This window comes from Pteropus vampyrus, unplaced genomic scaffold (genome assembly GCF_000151845.1).
Source record: "Pteropus vampyrus isolate Shadow unplaced genomic scaffold, Pvam_2.0 Scaffold1, whole genome shotgun sequence".
Taxonomy (NCBI): domain Eukaryota; kingdom Metazoa; phylum Chordata; class Mammalia; order Chiroptera; family Pteropodidae; genus Pteropus; species Pteropus vampyrus.
In genome coordinates, this window is record NW_011888782.1 from 28,032,692 (window position 1) to 28,041,306 (window position 8,615).

The window sequence follows — 8,615 nt, forward strand, 5'->3', positions numbered from 1 at the left end:
CTTAAGTGCTTGCATTCTAAGAAGGCCTGGAACGATACTCCCTCTCATCCAGTGAAGCATGTCACATGTCTGCTGATACACACACACACACACATGCGTGTGCACACACACACACACGCACGCGCGCACACACACACACGCACACACACACACCCCCCATCACACACCATCACACACTTCGTTTTAAAACGTGATTTTTCATGGACATTTTTCAAGCCCCAAAGACATCCTAAGAATATCCACTGGGAGGTAGAAGCTGACTTGCTGTACTCCCTTTTGATGTGGGGTCAAGTTTAAATTGAGCTACAGACAGTAATACTGGAATATAACAGCACTTTATTGCAAGATGGATCATCTGGGATGGTTCATAATGCTTTACAAGAGCTAAAGGAGAAAATGGAATGGATTGTGTCATCCATGAGAGACAGTGGGTCATTATATACCCACAGAGAGATGCCCTAGTCCTCCTCCCAATCTAACCCTAATTCCTCTTTCCTTCCTACTCCTTTTCACACGCATATACCTAGGGATTAATTTTTCCGTTCACAAAAGAAGTGAACCTTAAGAACTTGAAAAGAATAAGTGCCCATGTACACCAGATCAAGTGGTAATTCTGCAAACCCCTGCCAAGTATTGGGCATTTGTGACTGAGAAGCATTGTAATCCATCAGCTGTACAAAGGGTTGGACAGAATTGCTGTATAGGCTATGGGGGAGTGTGGAAGATGAAGGAGGGGGAGAAAATGAGACTTTCCGGTTTTCTAGGATCAGCATTTTCCTAAACAGAATCCAAGATTTGAATAAAATGACTCATGCATTTTAAATCAATGTTAGGATTTTGATGAGAGGCACGTGGGTTGAGAGGCATTCCAGTCTCAGAAAACAATTTGGAATGAGGATAGAAAGTTACGTGCACATTTTACCATCCAGGGGCAGAGAGCCAGAATGAAAACACAAGTAAGGGGGAAAGGTGTGAGATAGCTAATCTTTACTGAATTATGTCAGAATCATTTTAGATTCATGGATGTATGATGGTTCACTTTCTGTCACAGTACCAAGAGGCAGCTTTGAAAGACAAATTTTAAATGATGAGATTGTTCAAAAAAGTGAAGAAAATGGCATTCTGATATTAGCAGGGATGTAAGGGAAACAGAATAATCTTAAAATGAGACAGAAGCAAAATCATCCCAGGAATCCCAGGATATGCCAATATCTACGCATTGAGTTAAAAAAGAAAGAAAAAGAAGGGCGATGTAGATCACTCTGTCTACAGGAACTGAAAACAGAATCAAGACGTACGTGTTTATATTCTATCAAAAACTAACAACCTCGAATATCTTGGGCGATAGGAGCTGTGAATCGTGAACTTTAAATATGCAATCTTCAGAGCAATCTTTTGCCTCAGTTCAGCTTATTTTAGAAGAAGACACCAAGATGGGTTTGGAAGCACAAGAGGTTTGGGTGACAGCAACCTGTGTGGATAAATGGGGAAAAGGGAGAAGTAGGCAAGGAGAGCCTTCAGACTACAGTGCTGAAAGGAGACAGGGAAGAAACAATTTCATAGGGAGAGCCCTGGACTACAGCACATTTCTGAGAAAAATCTTGGCTAGGCAGAATCAAAAAGCAAAAGTTGCTTGTTAGAGAAAGCCAACAGTAATGGGCCATAATCAGTACTTCTGCTCCTGCATAGACAAGGAACAACCTGGGGGACTGTGGTCTTGGCAAGAATGAAGTGGTTGATCCAAAGGGGCTGCTGTCAGGGCTTTCAGTCAGCTCTGCTCCCTAAAAAGGCAGGGCCCACTATAGAAGCATGCCTGAGTGGCACACTTCTATGGCCCCCATAGAAATGTTCATTACACTGTGGTTGAATTAATTAAAATACTTAAAACCAATGTTCTAAGACAAGTCCTCCTTTATACACACATTTCTCATGTTCTCTGCCACCATTATATGTCATCAATTCCTTTTAAAGGCTGCTATCAGTTATGAAGTTTCACTTATAAACCAACATTGGTGGTAGAAGGGTTGTGATTGAACCCAAGACTTGAACCTGCCCTTGGGGTGACCCTGTAAATTTGGCTGGGGGTCCCATGTTCCCTTGCCACCTCTGAAATGTTGGTTTATTAATTTTGCATCCTCTTCACATGTATTTTAAAGAGAGTGGTTTCTTTTTTGCTCAAAATATACTCCTTAAATATACTCAAGTACTCTTTATATTGTTAAAAAAATATCCCCAGCCCTTTTACTCTTTGTGCTTTTGTCATATTTTATCCCTTAAATGATGGAATTATCCTGGTATCAATCTTTGATCTTCTTCTGTCCTCTGGCTATATGTTAATATATCTGAAATTTCTATCTCCATCCAGAAAATCTTTGCTAAACTTTAAACCTTTATATACAATTGTCACCTGAACAATTCCATGTGAATGGCTCACAGGAATCTCAAATTCAGAATAGCCAAAACTGAATTTACTACTCTATACCCAAAACTTTCACTTTCAGTCAATAATCAAGATTTACAGTTTCTCTATTTCCTAAATATCTCTTGTTTCAATCTCTTTGCTCCATTCTTCCTGATTCCGACTTGTTTAGTTCTTTGTAATTTCTCATCAGAATTATTCTAATAGCCCCCTCACTTTTCTCCCTCATATGAGCAGTATTCACCTTTAATCTGTCCTGCACATAGCTACCAAATATAACATTTTTAAACAAAATACGTTCATGTCAATCTTTTGCCTCCAAAGGCTCAAGATAAATTCTCATTCCTCAACATGATACACAGGGCCTCCCCGTTTCACCTCTTGCCACCCCTCCAGATGCAGTGTGCACCCATCTTTATGGAAATACTTGAAGTTCTCTACATGATGGCACTTGGCTGCCTTTGTTCTTTTATAAGTTCCCCATCCAAGTTTCATTATGCTAACAACTGTCTCACACACTGCCTTTAGAATTTAATTACTCATAATATGAGTCCAGTTTCTCAGATCATGACAGGAATAACTACTTGATCAGGCCACTCTAAAAAATATTAACTTAGAATAAGAAGTTGGTGGCTTAGTATATGAGTCTAGCCAATCAATACTGATTCAGATATAGGAAACATTTATTAAAGTATTACTATTAACCAGACCAGTGCTAAGCAATTAGATATATAACATCTAGTCTACATAAACAAAAAACATTTTCACATATATTAAGGTGAGAGCATTGATATCAAAATAGAGTGGAGAATTCTTCAGTTAACCAGAAATGCTTCAGATTTTGCCCTTCTGTCCTCCATTTATCACAGGGATTTGACATAAAAGTTACCTAAAATACAGAGTGGTTTGAATCTCAAGATATCCTGTAGGTTTCCCTGTTGTTATTTTCTTTACTCTGATTCGGTTGTTCTCAAGCTTAAATGCCCTAAAATTATTATACAGGGTCGTATAAGTGAAAAAATGTATGCTACATTTCATGGGAAAATTTTGGCATTGCAATGGGTAATTTCTACTGCCAGCAAATTTTCCTTATATACTTTGGCACTAAAGAAATTGAAGACTTGACTCTATCATATTTCTTCTGCTGGGAATGCTATACCATTCATTAGTATCCCTCTTCTCTGTTTAAATGACTTCTATTCACATGTCACTCTCTTTAGAAAGTTTACTTAACTATTACTTCACTTTCTCTCACCAGCCAAAATGTATTAGCTATCTACCCTTCCTTTACAGTCCTATGGAGGACAGTCTATGACTGTCTGTCAGATATATTTGCCTATCTCATTGTTTGTAATCATTGGTTTCCTTATTTCTTCTCCCCAAATGGGCTTTGAGTTCTTTGAGGGTTGAGATCCTGAGTCTAGACCGTGCCCTGGCATGTAGGATGATGTATGGCATGTGGGAGTTCTCAATTAAGGTTTGTTTAGTGAATACTAAATAAAAATCAATTTAAGAAGAATATTGTTTGGTGATAATGAAGAATAAGGAAGTCAATTGAAACGGAACAATAATTTCCTTTAGAGTAAGTTCCATAGGTAACATAATTTATCTAAATGGCAGGGTTGAGTAATACGGGCAGCAAATTATCATGCCGTGCTTTTTGCCTTGTACTCTCCTAGGGTGTTGTTACCAGTAGGAAGTGAAAAACATAGAAATGTGTTTCCATTTAAACAGAAGACCACTTCACTGGCACCAAGATGGGTTTGGAAGCACAAGAGGTTTGGGTGACAACAACCTGTGTGGATAAATGGGGAAAAGGGAGAAGTAGGCAAGGAGAGCCTTCAGACTACAGTGCTGAAAGGAGACAGGGAAGAAACAATTTCATAGGAAGAGCCCTGGACTACAGCACATTTCTGAGAAAAATCTTGGCTAGGCAGAATCAAAAAGCAAAAGTTGCTTGTTAGAGAAAGCCAACAGTAATGGGCCATAATCAGTACTTCTGCTCCTGCATAGACTAGGAACAACCTGGGGGACTGTGGTCTTGGCAAAGGGGCTGCTGTCAGGGCTTTCAGTCAGCTCTGCTCCCTAAAAAGGCAGGGCCCACTATAGAAGCATGCCTGAGTGGCACACTTCTATGGCCCCCATAGAAATGTTCATTACACTGTGGTTGAATTAATTAAAATACTTAAAACCAATGTTCTAAGACAAGTCCTCCTTTATACACACATTTCTCATGTTCTCTGCCACCATTATGTCATCAATTCCTTTTAAAGGCTGCTATCAGTTATGAAGTTTCACTTATAAACCAACATTGGTGGTAGAAGGGTTGTGATTGAACCCAAGACTTGAACCTGCCCTTGGGGTGACCCTGTAAATTTGGCTGGGGGTCCCATGTTCCCTTGCCACCTCTGAAATGTTGGTTTATTAATTTTGCATCCTCTTCACATGTATTTTAAAGAGAGTGGTTTCTTTTTTGCTCAAAATATACTCCTTAAATATACTCAAGTACTCTTTATATTGTTAAAAAAATATCCCCAGCCCTTTTACTCTTTGTGCTTTTGTCATATTTTATCCCTTAAATGATGGAATTATCCTGGTATCAATCTTTGATCTTCTTCTGTTCTCTGGCTATATGTTAATATATCTGAAATTTCTATCTCCATCCAGAAAATCTTTGCTAAACTTTAAACCTTTATATACAATTGTCACCTGAACAATTCCATGTGAATGGCTCACAGGAATCTCAAATTCAGAATAGCCAAAACTGAATTTACTACTCTATACCCAAAACTTTCACTTTCAGTCAATAATCAAGATTTACAGTTTCTCTATTTCCTAAATATCTCTTGTTTCAATCTCTTTGCTCCATTCTTCCTGATTCCGACTTGTTTAGTTCTTTGTAATTTCTCATCAGAATTATTCTAATAGCCCCCTCACTTTTCTCCCTCATATGAGCAGTATTCACCTTTAATCTGTCCTGCACATAGCTACCAAATATAACATTTTTAAACAAAATACGTTCATGTCAATCTTTTGCCTCCAAAGGCTCAAGATAAATTCTCATTCCTCAACATGATACACAGGGCCTCCCCGTTTCACCTCTTGCCACCCCTCCAGATGCAGTGTGCACCCATCTTTATGGAAATACTTGAAGTTCTCTACATGATGGCACTTGGCTGCCTTTGTTCTTTTATAAGTTCCCCATCCAAGTTTCATTATGCTAACAACTGTCTCACACACTGCCTTTAGAATTTAATTACTCATAATATGAGTCCAGTTTCTCAGATCATGACAGGAATAACTACTTGATCAGGCCACTCTAAAAAATATTAACTTAGAATAAGAAGTTGGTGGCTTAGTATATGAGTCTAGCCAATCAATACTGATTCAGATATAGGAAACATTTATTAAAGTATTACTATTAACCAGACCAGTGCTAAGCAATTAGATATATAACATCTAGTCTACATAAACAAAAAACATTTTCACATATATTAAGGTGAGAGCATTGATATCAAAATAGAGTGGAGAATTCTTCAGTTAACCAGAAATGCTTCAGATTTTGCCCTTCTGTCCTCCATTTATCACAGGGATTTGACATAAAAGTTACCTAAAATACAGAGTGGTTTGAATCTCAAGATATCCTGTAGGTTTCCCTGTTGTTATTTTCTTTACTCTGATTCGGTTGTTCTCAAGCTTAAATGCCCTAAAATTATTATACAGGGTCGTATAAGTGAAAAAATGTATGCTACATTTCATGGGAAAATTTTGGCATTGCAATGGGTAATTTCTACTGCCAGCAAATTTTCCTTATATACTTTGGCACTAAAGAAATTGAAGACTTGACTCTATCATATTTCTTCTGCTGGGAATGCTATACCATTCATTAGTATCCCTCTTCTCTGTTTAAATGACTTCTATTCACATGTCACTCTCTTTAGAAAGTTTACTTAACTATTACTTCACTTTCTCTCACCAGCCAAAATGTATTAGCTATCTACCCTTCCTTTACAGTCCTATGGAGGACAGTCTATGACTGTCTGTCAGATATATTTGCCTATCTCATTGTTTGTAATCATTGGCTTCCTTATTTCTTCTCCCCAAATGGGCTTTGAGTTCTTTGAGGGTTGAGATCCTGAGTCTAGAACATGCCCTGGCATGTAGGATGATGTATGGCATGTGGGAGTTCTCAATTAAGGTTTGTTTAGTGAATACTAAATAAAAATCAATTTAAGAAGAATATTGTTTGGTGATAATGAAGAATAAGGAAGTCAATTGAAACAGAACAATAATTTCCTTTAGAGTAAGTTCCATAGGTAACATAATTTATCTAAATGGCAGGGTTGAGTAATACGGGCAGCAAATTATCATGCCGTGCTTTTTGCCTTGTACTCTCCTAGGGTGTTGTTACCAGTAGGAAGTGAAAAACATAGAAATGTGTTTCCATTTAAACAGAAGACCACTTCACTGGACACCCTCTATTTTTCTCATTTAATAAAGGAGATTGTGTATAGTTGAAGAGAATATCAAAGAATAATAAGAGAGCTTGACATAAAGTAAAAGTAATTAAGGCTCAAGATTACCCAGTACAATCTAAAGTAAAATGTGTGAAAGGGACACGAACATGCTCTGAGCATGAAAATCTATATTCATACAATGAAAGGAGGGGTCATATGGTATTTTTAATTTGTTGTCAGTGTTTACACAAAGTACAATGAATTTACAAATCAAAGTAAATTTGGATGTGGTTTAGAACAAACAAGTGTTTTCTTGAACTCAAAGAAATAATGCTCCAGAGTACAAATTGCCCTTCAGCTATAACTGTATTTGATTATGATATAAGATATTCTAAATCAAAACAGATGCTTTTATACATATTTAATGGGGTTTATTAGGTTTTTTTTTTAAGTCTGTGAGACATTTCAGGCCTACTCCTAGTACCAGGAACAAAAATTTGAGGTGGAAACCATCCTTTTAATGAAATGACAGTGCAGAATGTGTGCAGAAGAAAGGAGATCGGAGCTGCGGATTTCGACCTCTGAATGTTCAGGAGAAAGTCACAGGCTATCATCTGACTAGATATAGTCTTTCCTTGAGCTTTCTAGGCACAGGGGAAGACAAGGCAAGAGGACAGACACTAAGCCCCTCTTGCCCACAAGGTAATGTATTTTCCATCTTCCTCCCCTAATTCCTCTCCTTCCCTCACATCAGCAATTCTTACTGTATTTTGAGGTGAAAAGGTCTGACACCTAAGAAAAGAAATTCATACTGTGAGGACACTGGTGGTTCAGGAAATTAGACACTGGGGCTTGAGGCTAAAAGAACAATGAGTAGTGATTTTCTGTTCGTTTAGTTGTTAGTCGTTCGTTCGTTCGTTCGTTATTTATTTACTTATTTAGTTAGTTAGTTTAATGAAGACATTCTGTTTTACTCTGTCTCTCTCATCTCTGTGGTCTCTTTTTCTGTCTCTACACTTTTTCTTATTGTTTATAAACAACGTTAACCTGATGAGCAGAGAATGATTGGTGAGAGTGCAGAAGTAAAAAAGAGTGAATGTGAAGAAAGTTGTGCATTTCTCTCTTAAGACTCAATATCATTTATCTTCTTAGCCCTCAGTGAGTGAAAGAAGCCATTCACAGCAGGTTCACAGTGGTTTCACTGTCCCTTCTTTACATCAATCCAAATTCTCACATTTGCCTGAGGATGAGATGTCTGATAATTACTGCAGGTTCGTGTGATAGGAAATGCACCTATTCATTTCTGAGGTTCTCAACCATGGCTATATATTAGAATCATTTGAGGAGCTTTCAAAAGCTCTCATTCCCAGCCACTTCCAAGATTAGTTAAAATAGAAACTCTAGGTATGGGACCCAGGGGTCAGATCTTTCAATATCTCGAATGATTTCAAGATGTAGTCCAGATGGAGAACCATTATTTACATTAAGGTTTAGATATATCTTAGCAAACAGACATACAATATCCTGAGTCAAAAATCACATATATACATTGCTTGCCTTATTAACAGCAGAAAAATATGAAAAAATATATCAAACTGTACTTTAAACACTTAGTAGTCTATAGGTATGTACATAAACATAGGGTGCATAAATGCTGAAATGATCTTAAACTGATTGTTGCCTTATTGGACAAGGACTAGTAAAATATCTTTTAACGAAGGATTTAAATTATTTGAGTC